The sequence below is a fragment of the Anas platyrhynchos genome, chromosome 3 (assembly GCF_047663525.1).
Source record: "Anas platyrhynchos isolate ZD024472 breed Pekin duck chromosome 3, IASCAAS_PekinDuck_T2T, whole genome shotgun sequence".
Taxonomy (NCBI): Eukaryota; Metazoa; Chordata; class Aves; order Anseriformes; family Anatidae; genus Anas; species Anas platyrhynchos.
This window is the reverse complement of record NC_092589.1, coordinates 16,699,956-16,726,801: the sequence shown is the minus strand read 5'-3', so window position 1 is coordinate 16,726,801 and position 26,846 is coordinate 16,699,956. Positions and strand designations below refer to the sequence as shown.

General features: G+C 36.5%; 1 long non-coding RNA gene across 4 annotated transcripts in view; it reads right to left on the bottom strand.

Annotated features, from left to right (window-relative positions):
• The window catches only part of LOC106014739 (uncharacterized), a 254,942-nt gene that overhangs the window by 11,378 nt on the left and 216,718 nt on the right, over positions 1–26,846 (bottom strand). The gene's annotated exons all lie outside the window — the stretch shown is intronic.

Below are 26,846 nucleotides of genomic sequence, written 5' to 3'. Positions count from 1 at the left end.
TTCCCTGAAAATATCTGTAATCTGCTCTTTATCTGAGTCCCAAAGAAGAAGGAGAAGCAGTGGGTCCAGGAGCATCCCTGTGGAGTTACAGTTACTGTGGAAGTCCCAAAACAGCTGGCAATACTGAGTTTCCTCCTGTTTAATCCCCACATAGCCTGTGCCTCCCCTTAAGTTTCATCCAGCATACTTGAGTCTAAACATGGGCTTATTTAAAGACACACAAACTGAAAAGGATCTAAATAAATGGATAGCTTAGATCTAAAAAGGATCTAAATAGGATCTAAATAAATAAATAGCTTAGATCTAAAAGCAAATCAAAGAAGACCTCTAAGCTGACAAGTGAAAATGAGGCTTTTAAATCATTACTTATTGTTATCTAGGCCTTATTGCTATCTCCTGTTATAAAAACATTTCACAGATGACACTTAAGTGAATATAGTAGTATTATAATTACACATAACATATACTTATGAAATATCAAAATTTCTAGTTTGAGCTACTCTGAGGTTAGGAGAAAGGGAAGAAAATGTAATTATTTCTAATTATCTGCATCCTTTTATTTTGTCATACATGAAAAGTTCCTGTGTACTATACATTTATTTGCCAGTTTACTGTATAGTCAAAATGTCTCCTTTACAAATAATTTAACCTACCCAGTTAGGCAAAACAGCATCCCTGGAAATTAGTTCAGTCCAACTAGCAATATCAGCTACATAAATAAATGAATTAAAGTATGCTTGTATCAAGTATCAAAATACTGTTTACAGATTGTTCAGCTGTCTTTGAGATGATAAAATTCACATGACAGTACAGTGTGGTGAAAGAGTCTGAAAATAGTGTAGACATCCACGTGTAGGGGTGCATTTATGTGAAGACTGTAAACATTCTGGTCAACCCAAAATCAATTAGATCAAGTGTACTACTAGGAAACATGGCCATGTTACTTCCTGAGCTGAGGTGGCTTATAGAGACACAAGTGTAGATACCTGAATATTGCTCCCTACTATTTCTATTTCTGGGATATTTTCTGTATCCTGCATTGTGCTGTTCAAAACCTTACTCTGTCCTGTTTATGAATTTTGAACAGAAAAGCAGTATCATTTACTGTAAGGTAGAAACACAGCTAGCAGTCAAGGAAGAGGGCACTGGAAGGATCAAGCTAACAATAACAACAACAAAAAAAAGCCATTTTATACTAGAGTGACTAATCTCTGCCAAACAGAAAGTTTAACTCCAAAGAACATCCCACAAAATTGTTGCCATATTTCTTCCATTGCTGGTACAGCTGCATGACATTGTAGTGCACTAGAATAGCACAAAACACAACTAGGCATAAGTTTGTTCCACTTGGGGATTAACATTTATTGTTAATCAGGTTTCCACCATATATATAGCTATTGTTCTGAGATTCTCATTGTCCTCGATGAACATAGCTATGGCTCTGACAACTCCATTGCTCCTAAAACAGAATGACCCCTTTGAGACAGGATGTGTTGCATTCCCAGTGACATGGCAGTGCTAGCAAGAATAGCTGCCAGAAGACAGGGGGTCATTGCCATTTGCACAAAGGTTTGTACCACTAAGGAATGAAGCCTTGTGAATCTACACATTCCCAAAATAAAATATTAATGTTTTCATCTGAGCTATAGAAAGAAAGCAATTTCAAATATTTTTTACTCTTTATACTTTCTTTATGAATATTTTCTACATTAAGCTTTTTATCACAGTCATGTTCCAGTCTGGGAGAATATGTCAAAATTTTGGAATATCCACTAGAAGAGAAATTGTGTTTTCCATTCCTCACAATCATTGTAAATTTTACATACAGTCATCACTGTGAGCTTAACATACAGTGAGGAAATATTTTTTGTATATTTTTGTATCTGCAGCAAGTAGTCTCTACAGTTATGGAATTCAGAAAATTTCCCTGCTGATTTTTCATAAAGGATTTATCTCAGTTCGGCTTTTAATAGGAACTGTTTTCCTGAGTTGGCATTTCCTGGTAAGAATTTGAAAGTACTGTTTTCTGTGTTGTAATGCATGAAAAAATCCTATTCCAAAAGCTCTTATGCAATATAAGTGTATCAGCTATGCACATGTTTATCCAGTTGTCATTTATAAATACGACATCATTGGTCCCAGGCCTGCTTTGGCTCAGAAAATACTGTCTGTGTTTTTATTTTTTTCAGTTTCATTTTTGTGTTCCTAACAAATAAGAAAGTTGAAGAATAATTAAAGCACAGACCAGTACAAAAATAACCTCAAAGTAAACAAGTGTGCTTAAGCAATATAAACGATAATTTATTTTACAAGCAGAGATTAAAAGAGCTTGGTTTGTTCAGCTTCTCAAAACAATGTCTGAGAAGGGATATGAACTGTTCCCTATAAATGTATCTGGGCATGTAAACATGAAAGAAGAGAAAAATTACTTCTGCAACCAGTAAAATATTGGCACAATGACAAATGAGTATAAACAAGCCATGAATTAATTATGGTTAGAAATTAGGATAAGTAGAAGTACCTCTTCTTTCAGGCTGATAATAATAATAATAACAACAATAATAATAATATTCTGCCTAGTTGCTCTGTATTCAGCCTGAAAAGTATGTTCATCTTATGCTTGTTACAAAAGTAAATTTGTGTGAAAGCATAAATATGTGTACACTCTGACATGTATCCTATAACATTCACTATAGGATACAGGATAATATAGGATATAGGATAATATAGGATATATAAACCTAACTATAAAGGTTTACCTCATCAGGCTTGTGAAAGGCAAAATAAAATTAATAATAATAATAATAATAATAATAATAATAATAATAATAATAATAATAATAATAATAATAATAATAATAATAATAATAATAATAAAAACTAACAGAAAAGTATGAATATCCTTACACCTTCTGTTTGTTTTTTTTTTTTAGTACTAATTTTAGATTCTGTATGGTCAGATTACTACTAACCTTCCCAAAAGGGAACAGGGTGAATAAAGTCCTGCCCCTGGACTCCCACACCATAAAATCTCACTCTGCCCATATTCTTCCCCAAAGCTAAAAGCACTCCTTTCCTCAGTAAAATATGTTCCAATCCAAAAAATAAAAGAGCAAAAAAATCATCTTGGCATACCAGAGAGGTTTAAGGGATATTTTGCTCCCCCAAGGTAGAGCAAGTCCTCATTTTCCCTACCATGAAGCAAGTTTTGTAAAGGACAGAAAAATCAGCTTTCTTGACAAATATTTATTAAGCTCGAGTCTTTATTACTTACCCATGTATAAACTGTCTGTAAATGTATTTTTTAAATGACTACGTTCATCCTATACTTCAAATTATTCATAAACATGTCCAAGAAATAATTCTTTTTCTGCAGACTGCTTGCAAAATGCATATTTATCTGGAATTGAAAATTCATGCTATGTAGCTAATTGGCCTTCACAGAGGACTTAAGCAGGCCTGAAGGGTGCCTAGGGTTTGTGCATTTCCTCCAAATGAATTTACATTTCTAAATTTCTCAGTCTACTTTATCTGGAAATCAAGTCTCTCCCCCAACCCCCTTCCTACGTGTACCTCAGTACAATATTTGTTTGTTTTGATCCATGTTCTCCTAAAATAATGAAACACATTCATTCTCCCTCACTAAGTTAAAGCTTACTTTAAAATATCTTTAATTCAGTTTAGAAATAAGTTAGCTGTCAAAAAATGTATATAAAAAAGTTTATCTTTCACTTAGATTTCTAGACTGATATTCATCTTCAGTTTTTCTCCAGTAAGATCAATTTTCTCCATGTGACTTTTAGCTCAAAATTTTTATTTCTACATGCATTGTACATTCTTTAACTGCATAACATTTAGACCTCTTAAAATGCAAAGTGGTTTAACCAGTATTGAGTATGACTATTAATCTTCCAATACTAATCACATTTTTCAATAATACCCCATTAGGTTACAATGAAAATGTAAGAGAAATAATGTATAAAAAATAATAAAGAAATCCGTTTGGTTCCATAATGTTACTCACTGCTTTCAGACAAAAATTGTAACCTTTGTAGGCAAGGAGATAATGCACATCATATAAGAATTAATTTTAACTTTTCTCTCCCTCACCATTCTCATCAATATTTAGAAAATTAATTTGTCAACATCTTTTCAAGAAAATGTAAAAGCTCTCAAATCTCAAAACCCTGCTATAACAATTTTTTTGGCAGGAATATTTTTGAAAATTTCTGGATGGTCTTTGACTGGGAGTTCTGAGACCTGTCAGAACTTCTGAATGTGTTATGTTTCCAGTGTTATAAAAATATGAGTGACAATACTGGAAGAAATTTTCATAAAACTGGACTTTGGACAAACTTCAAAATTATTGACCAACATTTAGAAATATTTACTCTCAGTTGTGAGGATAAGTAAGAACTATTAGTGTTCAGAGCAATCAGAGGCTTTGGTTAGATATATATGTGGCAAATAATCTAGTACAAGCTATTAAAAATATTACTAAAAAACAAACAAACAAAAAAAGCACATTTCACATTCTAATGAATATTCTGTATTAGTAAATAGAGTAGGGCCAGGGAAATTTAGAAAACTGTAGGTATACCTAGATTTAGGACCAGCAGGTGTTTTTATTGATATTCCTAAAAGTAGTGGTCTGCTTGTGGAAACATTAGTTTTCAAGGTACAATTGATGACTAGCAAATCTTATGCAGTCCTGCCTAACATGCTGCTGATGGTGGCAGTTTAAGGTATGAGTTACAATGCAGAAGCTCAGATCACCTGAACAATGTAATTACTGAGAAAGGGCATGTCAGGTAGAGAGCGTCTGGACTCTCATTTTATTTCTGGAGCTGATGAAAGCTGCAATTTGTTACTTAGTTAAATCCAGCAGATTAATGACCTATCAAATTAGAGATGTTGTATACTGCATCAAAGTCACAATCAAGTTATTCAGATCCCCAATCTACTAAATCAAATCTTTAATTTAGCAAACCATATCACTCATGAAAAGCATTCCTTGATCAGCCATGCTAGGATGCTAATCAATATCATCATCCCAGCTAAAGATTTCACTTTAATTAGGTCACCCAGGATAGTGGGAAAGTAGTATGACAGTGCAAACCATCATGAGTGGATGAATTACTTCTGTGTAAAAATGTTCCATAAATATGCACCATTCCTAGGCTAATCCCTGGAAATAATCTGTAACTTTCATCAGTTTTGATTTAGAACACTACAATATGGACTATTAACCCCAAGAAATCCCTGGTTTGAAACACAATTTCAGAATAAATCATCATAATGTATCAGAGAAAGGGATCAGAAATCATCACAAGGTGTCAGAATACAGCATCACAAGACGTCAGAGAAAGTTGTAAAATGCAGTTCTGCAGATTAAGGTCTCTTCTCTATAGTGCAGATGCACAGAGTTTGATGCAGAAAGATTTTGAAACACCTGGGTAAGTGTCGATGTTCCTTTTGCACATACAAGCAATGATGTTCATGTTAACAATGGGATTTCCCTTGATTTAATTCAGTCATTTTGTTGTGGACCAGGTGAATACAAGACTCATCAGCATCCAGAATATTACATTATACCTGAACATGTATAAAAAGTAGGTGTAGAGCTTGGAATCACAGAAACAGTAGATCAAAGAAGGTAGAAAGAAAGGAGGAGTAATGGAATTTCTTCCATAGCCACTTAACTGTACAAGAACAAGCAACACATTAGATAAATTCTTCATGAACCCTTGCAGCAATGTTATATGTACTGCATTTGCCACTGGTATATGTATTCAGAGATGGAAGGAAAGCCCAACTGTAGTACTTAGAAATAGTAAAAGATGGGAATCCCCCAGCTGGACTATTTTGGGCATTTAGGTAGATGCAAGTATTTTGCAGGTGTTGGAGCAAAGAAGTGTACAAACAGGTTTGTGACTAAAGAAGGTCTTGACCAAAAATTTTCCTTAAGAATGAAATGGCTGAAAAGCATTCATGCTGTGGGTAAATTCACTACATGTCCTTACAGATTACAGGATTAAATGTTAGCCCAGAGTTTCATCAACCATTGTGCTTCTATTGTGCTTCTTCTGTGTAGTCATTAATTCAGAATTCAGGCAGGATGAGCACTATGAGCTGCAATATCCTAAAGCACCATGTGTTTCTGCAAGCTTTGAGGCTAATTGACCCTTTGTTTTTCTTCCCTGTATCTCAGCGAAATAGTCTGCAATTAAGTTCATTTCCAAAACATACTAACTCTCTTTGTATGCTAAATGTCTATGTCCACTGCACATTTCTTCCAGCAAGCTCTGGACTGCATTTTGATTGTGATACTGCCCAGGCTTGGGCTGTGCATAGCTGTGAACAAAACCACACCATCTCTCTTAAAGCATTAGGACCATGGGGATCAAACAAAGGGATGTTTCTGCCATGAGAAAATCATTTTCTGTGGGGAAGGTAAAGATGCTGTTGCAGTTCATTCTGTAAGGGAGTGGAGAGAAAGCAATGTTTACTTTCTTTGGAAACATCACCTGCACAGAATCTTATAACAATTGTCCTTGGAAGCCAATCTCTGGAAGATCAGTTCACAGGATTAAATAGTTAGGTACAGTACTAATACCGAAGGCTTTGTCTGATTCTTAATATTTGATTTGGATTCATAGACAGGCAATTAACTTAAATTAGGAAGTATCAGAGAGGATGCTATTGTAGCAGATTTCTCATGTGTTAATTTAGAACTAGCAACAATGGTATCCAGTCAAGTATATTTAAATTTAAAGGCATATTAAGCCTTCTGATTTGAAGGAAGAGCAAATACAGAATTTATCAGTCTTTTTCGATATTAGCCTTCTTCCTCCTTTTAATTTTGGAACATTTGCTTCCAAAATTGTGTCTGGCTCACAAACACAGCCAAATGGATGGCAGAATCAGTAACATTCTCAGATTACTAAAATTGATCAAAACATGAGTATCCTGTATATTGGTAAATTTTATTTCTCTTTACTAAAGAGTTTCCTACAGTCTACAGCTAGGGATTGGATTTAATCTGAGTGTTGCTTAAAACAAGTGTATTCTCCTAGGTACAAGAATACATGTTATTACTTGAAATATGCTTGAATTTCTTTCAAAACTACATATAATTTTGAAAAAAAAAAAAAAATGTTGGAGGTGAAAAGCACACTGCACAATCTCAGAATCACAGAAGGAACCTCTGGAGGTCATCTAGTTTGTCTAGTCCAACCGCCTGCTCAATCAGGGGTACCTACATAAGGTTGCCCAGGACTGTGTCCAGATGGCTTTAGAAGACTGAAAAAAAAGAAGGCATTCAGTACCCTCGCCTTTTCACTGTCCCAGGTAACCAGGTCTTATGTTTCCTTTTGCAGAGGGCCCACACTTTCCCTAGTATTTCTTTTGTCACTGAGGTATCTATAGAAGTCTTTCTTGTTGTTCTTGACATCCCTGGCCAAACTGTATTCTGAAAGGGCTATAGCTTTCCTAACCTGATCCCTAGCTGCTCAGATATATTCTCCATATTCCCCCCCTGCCCACAGGCTATCCTTGCTTCCACCCTCTGTAGGCTTCCTATTCATCCACGCAGGCCTCCTGGCATTTTTGTATGACTTCTTCTGTCTCACTGAGCAATTATTGAATACTATCAGGCTTTCTTGGGCCTTTCTTTCCTTCAGGGCTTTATCTCACTATACTCTACCAAGAATATCCTTGAAAATGGCAAAGTCTGTTCTCCTGAAGTTCAGGATAGTGAGCTTGCTGTGCGATCTCCTAGCTGCCCTAAGGATCTTGAACTGATCTTGAACTCTACGATCTCATGGTTACTGCAAGTCAGAGGCTCTACAAGTCAACGTATCACAGATAAGAGCCTGTCTATCCCCTATTCTTTTCCTTGGATTCCACACAATTTACTGCACTATCATACTCACTTTGTGAAGAGCCATATCTGACTCTAAGGGTTTGGTCTATGCCAAACAAGGAGCTCTGCCTCTCCACCTTCACCCACAAGACTAATTTTCTTATTTTAAACCAGCATGTCCAAAGGACAATAAAAATCTTACATGAGCAACCTGTCATAGTAACAAAGGATCTTCCTAGCTTGTCCTTCATTTTGGAAAAGCTATGTTATTGAATCCTGATCGTGGAACAGGTTTTAATATTCAACATTTCCCAAAATTCTGACTTTCCTTTATTGACCCATGCCCCTGAATTCTGAGTATGCCCTACACCTCCTCATATAAGGGATATGGATTCTGTTAGAATAAAATCAGGACATTTCCACAAATTCAACATGCAACAAATAAAATCTGTCAAAAGAAAGGCAATAAGGTTGCAAAACTAATCATTGTAAACTTAGAGAACAGCCAGCCCCTCAAGGCTGTTTATGCCATGAACATAAGCATGAATGTGCCATGAACATAAACTTTTTTTTCCCACAGAAGCTGTGGTGACTTTCCTAAGCCATTGCTTGTTCTGTGGTCATGCAATGTATGTGCCATATTTCTTATACTGATAGCTGCAATCCTCGTTACAGCACTGCCCCAGAGCTTTACAAGTACTAATAAGTCTGTCTCTGTGAGCAGACAGTATCACTATTCCTTTTAGGGTATCCAAGGGAGCCAAGGAACAGAAACATAGGACCCAATTGCAGTGATCGCAGTTGTAACTGCTTGTAGCTAATGAACCCAGATGCCTTACAGTATCCTACAGACTTCCACAGAACTTCAGCTGAGCACACAGATTAGGACCATATCTGCTATTTATGAAAACAGACACAAAGCTAAAAGAGACAAGTACTTGTGAAGCATGAATTGTAAGGGCACCTGCTGAGCTGGAAGCTGCCTGTAGCCATCCCATGAAATACTATACACAGGGCATAGGTAACCTCTTATTCTACTGGAACTTAAGCACTTGATTAAGTACTGTAGGGCAAGTAACCTCTGGGCAGTCAGGAGTCAGTTTGCTCAGTTTCTGCTTAGCATAAATTGCTAGCTAGGATGGGTGCAGCAAAACAACCCAAAACTCCCTCACTGACATTCGCGGAAGAAAGGGGGCCAATACTGGAGGCTAGAAGCTGGCAACAAGGACCAGCAGGAGTAACCGTATTCTCCCAAAAAACAGAGGCGTGTTTACAGAATGTCTTCACCACTACAGACAGAAAAGGAAAGACCTACAGCAGGGAGGTGGAGCTGCATAAGACAGCCCAGCTCGCTCCCTGTGTAATAACCAGTGCAACTAAGAAAAGGCGACATGACAGTGGTAGGAGACATTTCATTTCACAGTTATCTTTCTATTTAAAATATTATTGTTCAAGGGGAAAAGATCAAGGGAAAAAAGTGCTTTAGCAGGTGCTTTCACCATTAGCTGTCCTTTCCACATAGAGTAATGCATAGTGAGTATCTTAATTTTGTTCTGTCAGATTTTGCATATCTATTTCACTGTTTTATGCACTCTATATGACTTGGAATCTCTGAAATAAACATCATATAGTCCGTGATTCACAGCCCCAGCTTTCCTAAATGGAGGAATCCTTCTTCCTGGTTTTCTCTGTCTACTCCAGGCCTCTATAGTAAGAGCTGTAGACAGCTCCCTAATCTCCAGCATAAATCATAAAATCATAGAATCATGAATAATTTTCTCTTTCCATCCAGGTTACATCTCAGATTTCTTCTCCTGTTCATACTCCTTTCTATGTAAGAAAAGCTATTTCCATTGTTGCCTAACTTGACCTGCCTTTTATTACTGACAAATTTAACAAGAATTTCAAAAGACAGGGGTGATGTTGAGACATGTACAAGTCTGTTGACATATATTTTTTCTTTCCATACCCTGTTTACTGATAATTTTGATCATTTCTAAATTTCTTACTATTCCTCTTTTTATCATAACTTCTTATTATTTGTATCAGTTCATATAAACCCTGTTCTTGCTAGTACTAGCCCTGATCTTGCATCTGCTACTTTAGCCTCTTGATCCACTGATATTTTCTTAGTACTTTGTATTCACCCTCAATTGCAGACAAATGATTCAAATAGGAGTATGAACTGGGATTTTCTTACCAGTTGTTTCTCATTACAGCTCTTCTTCTTGAAGCTAAATAGTCTTGTGTTTGTTTCTGGTTTCCATCAGTTTAAGAGATTAAAAACCTGGAGTTGGATGTAGCTGGATCCCACCTCCATGAAAGAGAGAAAATTGGGGAATACAGAAAGCATTTAGGGACACAGTTCCCTATCCTGAGGTTTGGGACAGACTGCCAAAGAGGCTGGTCTGCCTAGGACTTCAGAAACAGAGTGAGTCTTAGTAAAGGGGCAAAAAAGAAAAAAGAAAAAGAAAAAGATAAAAAGGTCAATAATAAGAGGAAAAGGAAAGCAGCAGGGCAGAAAATTTCATTTAAGAGAGATCTCTGAAGAGACATTGGGTCGAAGGCCATAAACATTCCAGCTGCAGCAAGAAGACATGGACTGGGAGGAGATCTCACCACAGGAACAAGAAGAGGACAAAAGATGATTTATAAGCCCAGAAGCAGCAGAAACCATAACAAAATGCTTTAAAATAAACAAGAAAGAAAGATTAAATGCTTCCTTTAACCTTCTCAAACTGTATTAACATTGCTGCTGACAAAAATTACACTGCTTAGAGTGGACAGACTCACTTCAAGCTACTCCACAAGCCAAATCCAATGTTTCCCCAGTCATTTTAAATAATATTTATTACAAAAAACATAAGCGTTCATATTTCAGTGATATTGGGTTTCTCTCTTAAACAGAAAAATAAAATAAAAAAATCTTGAAAGAGCAAAGGCTCTGTTCAGTGTGTATTGCTCTGGGAAACCTGAGGCAACCCCAGGGGAGAGTGAAAAGGCAGTGGAAACAAGAAGTGCATATAGCAGTAGTATAGTACACCAAAGCTAATTAAGAAGCCAAGAAAAATCTACAACAGAGGTGCCTGGAGGTTATAATAGAACAGAATGGAATAAAAAAATTATATGAATAGAACAGAATAAAACAGAACAAAACAGAACAGAACAGCAGAATAGCATAGCATAGCATAGCATAGCATAGCATAGAATAGCCTTTGCTCACCTTTGCTTCCTCCCCTGAATGTCCTTGTGCAAGCCCAAACTGCTTTTCCCCTGCATGCCACAATGCATCCCACACCCTATTGATGGGCTGAAGAGCAGGATATTATTTGGACTCCCTCTCCTGCCCTTGTCTCTCTGATCTCCTTTGGGGGTGTGCAAGAGAGCTTTTATCACATAACCTAATAAATCCTTCAAATAAATGTATATGTAAAGTGAAATGCAGTTATAGAACTGCTTTGGCAACACAGCTACAAAGATCCAGTAGAGAATACTATATGGGTAGAAGTCACATCTACTTTCATAGCAAAATTACTTATTTATTTTTTTCATTACTGTATTAATATTCTAAAAGGTAGCTAGACAAGCTTTCAAAAATATAAATAGAAGTTATGCGCAATAACGTTTGCATATTACTCTTATATCACTGGAAGGTTTTACTAATGTGTTGTTACCTTGACATTCACAGCAATGACACTATGGTGTAGTATGCCCAGATTTTCAGAACTCCATATTTTGAGTCTCCTCTCTCAGCACACTCAAAAACATGGCAGAGAGGTCAACATGTTTTTAGCTTAAACACCGCTCTTCCATAATACTGATTAATGAATTTCATTTCAGTGTTCACTCCATCAACTACCTAAAGTTTTAACCTGCTACCAAATCAATAAAGACCTTCTAGTGTTCATTATTCAACTCTCAAATGCTTCTCTTTCCTTATCATTTCTTCCCCTGTCTTCATTAGGTATATTAAGCAGTTTGGCAAAATGCTATAAAGCCTCTAGCATAATACAGAATTACTTTTCTAAGTTTAAATTTAATCTACTTCTCTTTACAGTACAATGTTACATTCCCTGGAGTTGCAAATGACAAAGTAACAGGATGGTATTAATTCAAAGGACTTATGTGTCCAAGATAGATGAACCAGGTCCCCTACAGATTGCATGATCACAGATAATCTTTCATAAAATTTCATAATTAAGCAGTTACTATGATATATTTCTGTGTTGGGTCAATTCTTCAGTTTGTAAGTTGGCATTGGCCTTATCCATATTACCTACCCAGTTTAAAGAAGACACAACACTTTCATCCTTGAAGAAAATATTTAATCGCAAATAGATTACACTGCACTGACATTAAATCTGTATGCACATAAATATATATACATGTATACAAAATACAAATATATAAATATGTATGAAACCTTAAACCCACCACCAAGAGGGTATGCCACATTTTTGTAAGTATTAATGACTCTGCCAAACTTGGTCTTGGGTATTGGCACAGTAACATTGTACAAATTTCTTCAGTCAGTGAGGCACACTACATTTGGCCTCATTTATCATAATTAGTTTAAGTATTTTCAACATTATAATAAAGGCCATGGAATTGATTTTAGTTGTTTATTTATTTTAGAGAAAATATTTTCCATTTGTCATCATCATTTCTGCTTTGCACTTGACCTTTTAATCAAAACGTGCATAGTCAGTCCTGTTCATCCTATGCTTATTCACTGATTACTTTTGCTCATGGTTTGTTTGCTGACTATTGGTTGCTGCTAGGTAACCAGTAGTCAGCAGGATGACTCTCTGGTGTGATACACAGCTATTATACTGTTCTAGGAGATCACTGAAAGATGCTGGACTGACTGACTGACTGGACTGACTTCTAGCATCTTCTCCTAGTCTGTGGACCTGCATATCATAAAATTGAATGATAAAAGAGAAATTGCAATTTTTGCCACCCAAGGAACTGATGAGGCAGTGCCTAAGCCCATGTCAGAAATGACTGATAGTGCAGTTATGCTTTAAAAACTTCATTCTTTCTTTGTTAGTTGAAACATTTCAGTTATGAAAACTTATATATGTATTTATAAATAAAAACTTTCTTAAGAAATAAACTAAACCAAACAAACAGAAAAAAAAAAAAAAAAAGGAAGGAAGAAAGAAAAATCCTCGTTAACAAACACAGGACGAGTAACTGTATAGTTAAAAACATCCAGGATATTTTAATATATGAAGAGAGAATGGAATAAATCTTGCATAACTTGTACTTAAGTACAGACTGTAAAGTCATTAAAAAGTTTGCCAATAAGCAATTTGCAAAAAGAATCAACAAACTCAGATTATTGTTGATCTGCAGTCCCTCCTTACTAGCTCAAAACTGAAAAATAGACTTCTTTTAATTAACAGATTTTACTAACTGGAAAAGACAATTAAAAAAAAAAAAAAAAAGTCTCTGTAAAGTTTTCTAAAAGTTTGACCTGAGAGAGCCTTTCAAAGACTAGATTGGAAAGAAACATGGAACACTATAAACATATACATTTATGGAAGCCCTCTAAGCAATACAATCTTGGTTTTACTTAATATACATGGAGAATATTGATAGTAGAGCTCAATTATAAGTGACAGGGAAAGGTACTGAAAATTAATTTGAATAAAATGAAGGCCATCGATCATTGTCAACAACACTAAAAAAAAATAAAAATAAAAAATAAAAAAGCACAACCACCAAAATCCAAAAATGACAGCTCAGCATATTTGGGGAGATAATTGAAAAGTAGAATAATAAATCTCCTTTTATAGTTATTTGGGTCAAATAGAAATCATAAAATATAAAGGTAGAAAAGAAATGGTCTAACCACAAATGGATTTGCATATATGAAAGTTAACAAGAAAGTGTTCTTTCCCAAATCTGTTAAATAATAAAATTACAATCAGTGTATCTATCAGGTAATATACTCTTCAGAGAAGGGGTGCAGAATTTGAATGAGTAACAGCTACACTATGTCATAAAGCAGAGTTTGAAAATGAGCAGGCTAGAAACAGAGCAGTTATTATTATTATCATTATTTTTAAGGAAAACTTTCCTCTGGAAATATATTATATAAACTAATGTATTAGTTTCCAGCTTCTGAATAGTACAATTCAGTAGTACTGCTTGAAGCTTGTAACTGGCAAATTAATCTATCAGCCACAGACATGAACACTGAACAGAGCTGGTCAGAGACAACTTGTACTGATATTGAATTGGGGGATAGAAGAGAACAGAGAATTTTACCAAAAACTATTGATAAAGAAATCTTATCTTCACCCCAATTTCTCCAGAATAGGAAATTTAACTTTTATTTTGTGTCCTCACCTAAAGGAAAATGTCTCAGCTAATCCTCATCATTATTCCTACTGAGTTTTTATTCTTCTCATTCGCACAAGACTACTTTAACCAAACTTGTTTTTATTATTTGAAATTAGTTATAAGTAAAATGCTGAATCATCAAGCTCTGGTAACAGATCTTTTAAGTTAATGTGAAGCAAATTAACATGTCATTTTAGAGCATCGTTTTTTTGAAAATTGACCTAGGTTAGATACCAAGAAATTCTCTTGCTTGCCCTAGCATTTAGCATTTCAACACTACAGAAAGAGGTAAGGGGCCTGTCAGAGAAGGTCTCACCTGCAATGCAGTGGAAGAGTTCTGCACATCACTACAGCACCTACAACAGTTCATGCTGCATGATAAAGTCCCCGTGCTGAGAGGGAGCCATCTAGAGTTACTCAGTAAAGAAACACACCAGAAGGAGGTGCCTCTGAAACTCACTCTTCCAAGATGTTGTCTTCAAGACTGCAGAAAGAAAACTCCTTCCACCTGGGAATGCACAGAAGAGGGGCCCGATAACGAGAAAGATTCTCAGGATCTGTCCTTCAGATATACATATTGGAGAGTACACAACTCTCTCTGTTCCAGGAATTATTTATATGCTTTGTCCCATAGTTGTTCCACATAAACCTGTCAGCCTCTGTTGAGACAGAAGTGTCTCCTAGCCACTTCAAGGTGACAGAAAAGGCACAAACATATGTCAGCGAACAGGTTCAGCAAGGTACGTTGTGTAATGCCCCATTACAATACAATGAAAGATGACCATGCAGACATTTAAAGATCGGTACACTTTTATCTTCTCTCAACTTTAACCTATTATAGTCTCAATTGATTGATTGATGATGACAATAGAAGAGCAAAAAGGGCTCTACTTGTTCTTAAAAACAGACTGAGAAATCTTCAAATTCCAGAATAATGTAGAAATTAACAATGGTGTATATATTTAGAAAAATCCACTTATTTTGTTTTTCTTATTCTTTATGTCTGCCTTTAAGACCTTTGTCCTAAAACTTGTAATATGAAAAGCTGAAAGACATATGTTGCATAGTTGTAATCAATAAGTAAAATGTTTTTGTTTTTTAACTTTTAAAATTTACATTCTGATTAATTTTGTTTGTCAGACCTTTTGTAATCAAAAGGTAGAGTTTCTCCACAATTAAAAACTATTAACATACATGTACTTGGAATAAAATAGCCTCTACAGAGACTAAAGAGGCAAGAATATAACTACTAAGTTTACACAAACTATTTCTAAAAATATTGCTTAAGATTTTTAGGCATTATTTAATTCTCCTTCTCCACACTCTAAAGGGAGTTAATGCTTTAAATGGTACTGATTTAAAAGGTAAGATTAGACTTAAATGGATTTGATTACAGTGATTGGAATTTATCTTTTTTCTTACTTCTCCTTTAGGAGGTATAGGTTTGACTTTGCAAATCAAGAAACGTCTTTGCTAATACAAATATTTGCTAAATTGCATCAGAGACTTGGCCTTTAGTTTCATTCTTGTGCAAAAGCTGATGAATAGGTCTTTTAATAATAATCTTGTGAAAATTTTATTATCTCTCTCTCTCCCTCTCTCTCTTTTTTTTTTTCCATTCCTCCCTTAGAATTCAGGAAGAAAGGATTATTAACATATGAGTATTCTCTATTTTCAAAAACATAATAATAATTAAAAAGCCATATTTTCAATAGAACATAAAGACAAAAAATAGGAGAACTTTGCTGAAATCACCTTTATTCTATGGAAGAGGGCTGTCTAAATACAAATAAATCCACAAATCTTTATTGAAATCCATGGGAAAACTGGCCTCAAGTATAAAGTTAGCTCCAGGTAATTCCAAACCAAAAGAAAAACAAACAAAAAAGAACAAAACAACAAAAATAATACAATCTCTGTGAAGGAAAAGCCATCAAATGAGAACTGCTTTTAGAATGGTCAACATTAAGGCAAGTTTAAGTATAAATATATATTATAAAATATATTCATAGTTATAGTACAGCAATATGTAAGTGATAAAACCGTAAGTAGTCTTATAAAATACTATCAGAAATACCTATGAATAAAATCTTAATACCATACCAAATTCCTAAACATTCTACTGCAGAACAATGTGTATTTCCTTCCCTGCTCACCAACCTCCCTTCCAGAAATTGTATCAGACCACTGCAGCAGTCCTATATTTCAAAGAACAGAAAAGAAAATGAAAATGAGTTGCCAAAGATGATTCAAAGAATTAATAGTAGGGAAAAAGGAACACGACCTACATTCGATGCATTTCAGTTCACTCTCTCTATGACATTACCAGCTCCCAAACTGTTACAAGAATATTTTTCTGATATCTTTTTCTGAAACTAATATTCATGTGCTTCCATCAGTTCAAATATGACAGGAAACAGAAGAAAATGTAATAATTTTTGTCATTTCTGAAAATAACCTTAAAACACTTTTTATATAATTAATATGTAACTCCTATAGCAGATGCATAAGCTCAAAGAAGGAATTGTGGAATGCAACTGGCTTGTCCCAGTCAATTTTTCCACTTAGCATGAAGAATTCACATTAGCCAGGAGACTTAATCAACTTCAGTTTTCAGATATTCAATATTGAAAAGTCTCTTTCTCTATGCAGGAGAAATATATACGCTACAGAAAAAAAAAAAAAAAAAGTGTCGAAGGAGACCCTTCCATAAATTTATCATCTCCCAGAGAATGAATGAAGAATTTCACTTGTCCAATTCTTTTTTCATGGCTGCTATGTGAGATTTCTGTATGAAGAGCTGATAAGCAGCCAGTCTACAAATTTCCAACATTTATACCATTCCTTCTGGGACAGTATGCACTCAGTCCAGAAAAGTATAAAAATAGAATCCACCTCCCTCTTAAGGAAGAGATACTACATATATCTTCAGAAATACTCTATTCATTTTCGCCTCACTCAAGTAACAGGATTTACTGAAATCATTATGACAAAGAACTCGATTGCCTTCTGTTATGTTTGTTCTATAGCACTCCTAAATTTCTTAAACCTGCTGACAGGATTCTAGGATAAGATAGCAGAATCTATGTGCATTTTGACATTGGAAAGTGATTTTGACTTTTCCATTGTCATCTAAACATTTTCAGTTTAATTTAAATATTTTCATAGTTTAATTTCATAGTTTAATTCAGTTTAATTTAATTTTGTTAATTGCCTTGGTTTTGTTTTCTGGAATGGAAGCTCAATTATTTCTAACTTTATCTCCATTAAGCAAGTCCTAGTGCAAGGAGGCTGATCTTGATTTTTTGCTCATTTTGTAAAAATACCAACTGAAATGATAGAGTTTGATTCCAACCTCACTTCTACTTGTTCTACAGTGTGATAATGAAATTGCCTTTATTACTTTCATGCAGTGTCAATAAGACCAGAAAGAAAGTTCAGAAAACACCCTAAACAGGAGGCTAAAGTATTCATCTAGGTTACTGGTAAACTTACTCTGGCACGAGCTTGTACGTATATGAAACCTGCATATAGATGTATGATATTTCCAGAGCTGGAACCTCTTAGCTGTACTAGATGTCTTTCCTTTATGCTTGCGGATTCAAGTCTTATCCAGTTGGAGTTTATGGCAGCTAAAATATCCTCATTTGACCATGTTTCACCTCCTTGTTAGTTCAGGCAAACACTATAGTCACACTGTTCACATTCAGATGGTTAATGTGTCATCAGTACTTTCATTAGAAACCCTGATCTAAAAATTCATTCCAAAATGAAATATAACTGGCATATTTGTTCAATACTTGAAAGCCTTTTATTAAAAACTTGAGAACATACTTTGACTATTTTTAATCTACAAGAAGACAAAATGAAAGCAAATGAAAACCAAAACTAAACTCTCATTATTGTCTTCACACACAACATAAAATATTTTTCTCTTTGATGCTGGCAATCATTTCAGTTTGTCTCTGTTCATTAGATTCACTCTAAGTTTTGACGTAGATAGAATGAGAGGTGTTAGTGAAATAAAAATTGCACATTACAAAGAGGACACGGGTATCATTGGGAAAGCTGAACTCATTCTCCTACAGTGTTAGAGTTTGAAGTACTAGGGGTCTGAGATGAACATGATGGGCTGATATTTTAGTCATAATTTTGAGTTTCCTGGGTGGCAAATCTCTTGTGTGACATGAATCAAATGTTTGCATTTTAGTTAACCGTTATGAATGGTACAGAATACTTTAACACCATCAGCATTTCAGGTTGAGTTGATTAGCATGCAACCCAGACAGAAGTGACCCGGTAGACTGCACCATCACAGCAGGGCTTCTGATTCCAGTATTGCTTTCAGGAAGTAGACAGCTTAAAACTGTTCAGCCAGAAGTCTTGACAGACTTTATGTTTCACTCAGCCAGGCTTACTGAAGAACTTTCTAGATCAATATAATCAAAGAAAATGTGCACAGGAGGCTCCCTTCTAATTCCAGCCTGCAAGAAAACCACAGTTAGAGTTACTGGCATTTGCTTTAAAGCATGTTTGGAGACACGTTTCTCTGTTGTTGACAAAAGATCAAACTGTCCCACTTAGAAAACAGCTTAAGAAAACAGCCTATTTATTCTTCTAGTAAGTTTTGCCTTAGCAGTGTGACAGGACTCTTTCACTGGTAGGTGAAGCCCTTTTGAGGGAACTGACAGATGCCATATTCTCAGAACAAGAGAAACTAGTGGATGGCTAGATCAGGTTCTTCCTTGGCACTTGCCATTCTAAATAAATAATTAAAACAAAACAAAAAAAATTAAAATAAAAATATGACTGTACTGTTTATCACAGATATCTATAAATCCTTTCAAGTCAGAGGAAGACCTTCCAGCTTCACCAAACAGCATGTTCTTTGCAACCAAAGCATCCAAGCTGTTGACAGAGAACACAATTGTAAATAGCTCTCAGAAGCTTGCTATTTTAGAGGCTGCAGATGTTATCCAATTTAAAATATGCACAATTTCAAAAGATTTGGAAATTCACTGAGACAGCAGCTTTCTGGCTGACAAACAGCCTGTTGGTAGGTGAGAGAGAGTTCATAATCAGGAAGCCTACTGTATTGGGATTTCTTTAGTTATTCCTGCCTAACCCTTGAAGCACTTTCTGCTACAGCATGTGTTCTGTTATCTGGAATCTCAGTTTTCTCTTCCTGCTACCAGTAATGCCAGTAATGAGTCCAAGAATCAATCAGGATTCTTTTTTTTTTTTTTTTTTTTTTTTGGCATTGTCACGTTAAGGGGTGTAGCTGATTAACTGTTACGGACCCGGTCGGATTCAGGGTACTGAACCAGTCAGACATTCACCAACAACGCATTAACCGTCTGGGGGTCTGGTTGGATTCAGAACAGTGAACTATCACGGATAACCACCCTTACCCTAGTTGCACTTAATGAGAGCTATCACAATGCAATCAAGTATGGTTTATTACAGCAACAGATAATCAGGTTCTTTTGGATTGCCAGCGATAGTGACTGTCTGCAAAGCAAGCTAGCATGCATGAAATACACAGGTGTTACAGGTGTTACAGGTGCATGGCCTAGAAATAAATGCATTAAAAAGATCAAAGACTCTATAGAGATTTATAAGCAAGTATTCAGATCTCACGCAAAGGCATCCCAATGGGGAGGGAAGAGAGGCTCAGCCCGTCGACTAATCCCAGGAGTCAGGAGGTCCTAAGGATGTTGTATTTCCTCGGGATGGTATCTCCCCTGATGGTGGTATCATCCCTGACATCCCCTCTCTCTTGGGCCAATTTATATTATTTTCTATCTTTTAGGTGGAGCTTGAGTGACTCTAGTCAAGCATATCTTAGTTTTCATTGGTGAAAAGTTCTCCCATCTCCGTTTAAAGGTTTAAAGTAATAGGCTCTGAGAAATTCAGGGTGCATGCTCAGTGAGGGGTTGTCGCACCTTGGAGACAGGTAGTTTTTGGGATGCAGGTGTGTTTTGGTGTTAAAATGATATTATAATGAGCAAAAAGTACACTAGGGTACAGAATTTGTCAAAACATGACAGGTCCTTGGCTCAGGGTGGCAAAAAGTGCAGCTTATCGGTCTTGGTGTGCACAAGAACAATCGAGTCCCCACCTGGTTACAGAGCCTAGCTGTGGTGTCTCCACTCCACTCTGTGCTCTGTACTGTTCCTTAGGGCTAGCACACCAAGTTTCCCCAGCATGATAGCATTTAAGGTTGGAAGCCCAGGGAATGCTCAGATAATGCAGCTATGCCCTACCCTGAAAGCCTCTTCAATGCTGTACATTTTCCTTAAAAATGTGAATGTTAGTTTTATTTTCCTAGTTACTGCAGGCAATTACACCACAGTCATCTATTCTCTCTGTGTTATTTCCAACAGCAGAGATTTGCCCTAATAAATTTTGGCCCTAATAAATTTTACAGATTATGTTGAAAAAGGGCCAACAGTTTTAACTACTTCAATCTTGATAAAAGTTGCATCCATTAACTCACAGATAGGTGAACATATTACTAGAAAATCTGGCCTAGCAACTTCTTGCAAGACATATTAGTGGATGATGTAACAGAGACAAAACATTGTTTTGCCAGATTTTAAAGGAGAAATAGATTAGGAATAAAGAAACTTCCTTAATAAATAAGAAAAAATGTCAATGAAATGAAGAAAATAATTCTCCAAATGTGTAATCACATCTCCAGTGGTCAGAAAGATTTGAAATCTCTCTGAAATCTTTTACTGATGTCCCTCAGAGCCTTAAAGAGAGAACAGGGAAGTGCCCTTTGCCTTGCTTTGTATACACACAGGAGTAATCTGACTGCATCTACAGAAAGCAGGCTGGTATGAATTTCAGAATGGCAAGCAATTTTGGATGGAAATAAAACTTTACCTTGAACTTTACATACATACCATTCCCTACAGTTTGATATAATGATACAAGATATTTTTAAGAGTACATATATTATATGAAGAGTTGAGATTTGTGAAAATATGCCATTGCTAGTCTCAAAGATCCTGACTGTCCTGATCACTGCCTGATCTCTGTGGAATGGCTTTACATGCACTGATGGGAGAGGGTTTTACAGAGGATGTTACCTCTTTGCTGCTTCTAACTGAAAGTGGCCTTTATGAACATATGAAACAAAACTGTGTTTCCTCTGTTCCTCATACTGGTTCCCAGTTAGCCTAGAAGAGAATGAGTGAAAAGCTTTCCATGCTCAGGTGAGAAGGAATGGAAAAAAATGAGTAAGATCAGAAGCAAGGGGAGAATAATAAACAGACATTGGTGGAGGCTGCCAGCAAGTGGGGCAGAAGGGAGCAATTGAAACAGAAAACTCTGCCAGAAGCAAGAATTGAAATGCAGTCAGGCAACAGCTTGGCAATTTAGTAGCAGAAATGCATTCCTCATCCCTCCCTAGTGCCAGATCTGCAGAAAGGATGACTTCATGCCACAGGTTTCCCTGTTAACTCAAATGGCTTACATCTGTGCTACTGACCTGAGAATGCTGACTGTAAGGTACTGCACTAAAATATTGAGTACAGCAGAAATGCCTGCTCATGTTTGCATAATCCATATCAACAAACTGCAAAATTTCCATTGATTTTCAACCTTAATTACCCTTTGATTCTATGATCATAATTAGGCCAACATTTTGGTACAAGTCTACTGGAAGCATTGGTTGATTCTAAAATTCCCACCTGTTATTTTCCTTCAGCTGAGGGTATGCTTATTATGGTTGGCTGCACTTACCTTAAACCATCTGAAAAGGTGACAGGGAAGGGTTATAGACCCCTGGTCTCAATTTAGTTACATAGCTTTAAGTGTCTAACGGCTGTTTGAGAGGCAGTCAGGTGCCTAAGCAGAAGAAATCCCAAAGACTGCTAAGATCAAAGACTGCATTATAACTTGTATTAAGAATTTCACAATCAGTACATACCAAATAGTCATCTATAGAGAAGAACCACTGTGACTCAAACGCTGAAAACAAAACAAAAGTCATTTTGTAATTTCATTGTTGCCAAAATGCCAAAAAGCAACCAACCATGAATCTTCTGTGATACCATCCAGATCCTTGCACTACCATGCATTTTACACTTAAGTTTTGTATTTTGTATGTAACAATATGTAGTATACTGCAATTTTATTCTACAACCTTAAATAATTCCACAGACATTAACTAATTACTCTTGACAAGATTCCTCTGAGATAGGTGTGAATATTCAATTTGCATTTTATAGGTGAGGAATCTGAGACAGAAGAACATAGACCTGTCTCACGTTATTGTAAAACCATTGAAAAATAAATCACTATTAGCCAAAGGAGCCCCAGACTCAGACTCAGAAAAAGTTTAGAATGGGACTTTTTTTTTTTTCTACTGGTATTTGTGCACAGTCCAAAATATCACAGTAACATCCTCTCATTCCTGTATGACAGCTTTCAGTGAGGGTTCATTCCTTTGCTGAATATTTGTTTGAAACCTAACAAAATACAAGCTTAACACAATATAAGGGGTTAATGTAGTAAAAACACAGCAAACACTTTTTAACTAGGGCTTGTCAAAAGTTTTCTGATTGATGTGCCTCCTGCAGCAGAGACACTGCTGAGGGATGTGACATCTCAGGCACAACCACTGTCAGGGAGCAGCCAGGGAAGATCTGGTGTCCTCTCTGGGGAGACATGGAGCAGCTGGGACATGCACTACTCTTGACCAGGGAAGCAGGGGTTTCCCTGGCTCTTAGACTTCTGTCTGCTAGCTTCTCACTTCACAAGTTACTGAGCTCCACAGACTTCTCAGGGACACATATCCTTTGTATCCTTCACTCCACAGGCAGTCAGAGTCCCCCAGCAGTTCCAGATGAGAATTTATGAAGTAGCAATGAGCATTGAACAATTGCTTGTGGAGCCGTATGAGGCACTCCATTTTGGTTTTCACATAACTCCCTTTCCACTTTGGATTTTGTGATATAAACATTAAAAATGTAAAAAATACATCATTTCATCCCAATTTAGGACTTTATTTTTCTGTACTGCTTAAAGGGAAATAACATTTTAGTCAATAGCCAATTCAGAAAAGTCTTGTACTTTTTAATTTGTAACATCTAGAAGTAGTGTAATTTCAGACCCTTAAAACTTCAAAGAGATCCTAACATCTCCTGCCATCTCTTTATTCCCCACATCTCTGTGACAGGGGTGTTTCTCATTCCAGGAAGGGAGCTGAGTAGCAGAAATCTTTGAAACACCATGCTGTGATAATATCTCAGAGGCCTGTAAGTAGTGTGACGATGTTTTTTGTTATTTTTTTCCTTTTAGCTTTCTTGAAATGTGGCATGATTTTAGGTAAATAATATCTCCTTGGTAAATATTTTCTGCAAAAACAAGGTATGTGGAAAATTGCCACTGTGAATGTTCACTTTTCTTGCCTGCATTTTGAAAAGCATAGAGTGACAGGGTTATTTACTCATGATTCATACCTCTGGAGTCAAAATTAAAGTAAACTGTTGCCTGATTTCTATTCAGAAATGCAAGGATACCACAAAATAAAGAGATATTTAATGTAAATATTGAAGGGAATAAAACCTCATACTATAGGCATGCCACGTCATAGCTGATCTGATGTGGCACTTCTGCAATTTAATACAATGCATCAAGAAATGATACACAATATAGCCATGACAAAAACATCCAATTTTAGTAGATATTCTCTTTGCTACATTCAAGCCTTTTTCTGTGCTTTGAGATATTTATGGAAGATTCACATCCACTGTAATCCTGGCTAAGAGGTGATACATAGCACTAGAATGTGCAGCACCATAAAAACTGCTCTGCAAGCTGACTAAATTCCGTGAAAAAGACCTGCTGGAATAAACATTGTATACCAGAACAAGGTGATAGATGTCAGTGAAAACTGCAAGAAATCTACTGTTTGCATACATCATTCCCTGTGGCTAAATCTATCACTTCCATTGCACATAAATTGGCTATACACTGGGGAAAAAAGCAGAGCATTAGACAGCTAGATCAGAAAGATGAAACACAGCTTCAAAGTTCTTGAGTAAGACGAGCAAAGCAAGCTTTATATGGTTGATTGAGAATGGATGGAGTAACAGATGCGTTGTGAAAGAATTCACAGCCTGTATTGAAAATCAGCACATTGCTCTTAGACACCATTGCATACAGCCTATAAGGAACACAGTCCACACAACTATGTCTACATGTCTATTTTTTGTTTGAAAACAATAAAGAGACAAATGTTTTGCATATATGAGGGTGTCAATAGAGATGTTACAAATGCAAGTTCGGTGGCCTGTTAGAAAATAAGGATGGAGAGGTGAAGAATGACCATATATCAACTCAGTTAATAATGCAATGCTGAAATTTAGGGAACAACTGAAATTTGAGGTTGTTCTAAATTTTTAAATAATCTCTATCAAAAATTGTAACTGTGAAACTGATTTGACTGATTTTGTTTAAAGAAATTCTATTGGCTATCCAGATTAGTAGAGGAGCAGGGCTGTGGAATGTCAGCAGAAAAGAGACATATTAGATGTTCTGTAGCTTAAATTCTTATGCAATTTCAAACTCATTCAGGATCACTTCATTTACTCCAGTTTTGAACAATTACAGACAAAACACAGGCTTGAGAATGACCCTCAAGCATACACCATCTCCTCTTCTCCCTGTTTCCAGAAGAAGCGGGGCCAGGATATATAGGAGAAACAGGGCATGTTCCAAAATAGTCATTAATCTCAGAGAACCTGGAAGCACAGGACAGCATTAATACTATAGAGAACTAAATGGACAATATCTGAACATTTCAAAAATTTTGTCACAGAATCATGGAATGGTAGATGTAGGAAGGGACATTTGAAGATCAACTAGTCCAACCCCCCTGCCAAGCAGGGTCACCTAGAGCATGCTGCACAAGACTTCATCGGGTGGTTTTTGAATATCTCCATAGAGGAGACTCCACAACCCTCCACAACCTCTCTGGGCAACCTGTTCCAGTGCTCTGTCACCCTCACAGTAAAGAAGTGCTCTCTCATATTCAGATGGAACTTCTATGTTTCTTTGTGCCCATTGCCTCTTGTCCTATCTCTGGGCAATGCTGAAAAGAGTCTGGCCCCATCCCCTTGACACTCTCCCTGCAGATATTTAGATACATTGACAAGATCCCCTCTTGGTCTTCTCAAGAGAAACAGGCCCAGATCTCTCAGCCCATTCTTGTACAACAGGTGCTCCAAACCCCTAACCATCTTTGTAGTCCTCTGCTGGACTTGCTCCAGTATCTCCATGTTCCTCTTGTACTGGGGAGCTGACAACTGGACACAATGGTACAGCCCTAACCAGGGCTGTGTAGAGGGGGAAGATCACCTCAATGGACCTGATAGCAACACTCTATCAAATGCACCCCAGGGTACCACGGGCTTTCTTGGCCACAAGGGCCCATTACTGACTCATGGTCAGCCTGCTGTCCGCCAGCACTCCCAGGTCCTTCTCAGAGCTGCTTTCTACCAGCTCAGCCCCCAGCCTGTACTGGTGCTTGGGCTTATTCCTCCTGAGGTGCAGGACCCTGCACTTGCCCTTGTTGAACTTTATAAGATTCTTCTCAGCCCAGCTCTCTGTCCAGGTCCCTCTGAATGGCAACACAGCCCTCTGGGATATCAACCTCCTAGTTCCGTGTCACCATCAAACCTGCTGAGGGTGCACATCATCCAAGGTTATTGATGAAGTTTGACAAGACTAGACCCATACTGACCCCTGGGGGGTCACTGTTATCTGTCACCATTCCCTTCAAAGGAAGCTCCAAAGAAGGCAAAAGGAGACTGAATTCATCAGTCTTTTACTTGTAATATGGCAACTTATACAAAATCTTCACTGGAAAAAAAAAAAATGAATGGTGTACTTGCCACATACATGCAATCACAACAATCTTGTATCCCAAAAAGCAGAAGGGAAGAAGTGATAGAAATTTGCTTGCACCATGTCTTGGATGTCATTACGGTTATTGTAATGAACTAGATGCAGACAGCTTAAAGCTTTACTCTGATCAGCTATCATATTTCCCAAGTCATATTCAGCACTAATGACTACCTACATGACACAATGGAACTCCTAATCATTTTTCGTTTAGCAAAGAAGCTAAAAATGTTAATTAGGAGTTTCGAATATTTCCAGTATCTCAATATACAGCTTTGGGACTCTTAATCAGACTGTAAGACTGTGTAGAGAAATAAGGATAAACCCAGAGACTGGTAAAAATTAGGTAGTTCTAGTGACCCCTACTTGTGCACATTCAAACAGAACAGCAGGGAAATAAAAATCAAAATCCACAGCTTGGTATACCAAATGACAGGTGTTGATAATGGAGTGCACAAGTGATAAGGCAAAGGAAAACATTTTCAAATGCTCATAGAAAAAAAACAAACAGACAAACAAACAAACAAACAAAATACATTGGTAAAGAGACTTGAAATTTCATTGAGAAAACAGACATGGAAAAGGGGAAAAAATCTAAGTAAAAAAAAAAAAAAAGACTAATAAAACGAGATGAAGAAGCAAATTAATTTCATTTCAAGATAAGGAATGTTATGAAGAAGGCAAATGAAATGACAGCTGAGAAAGGGCA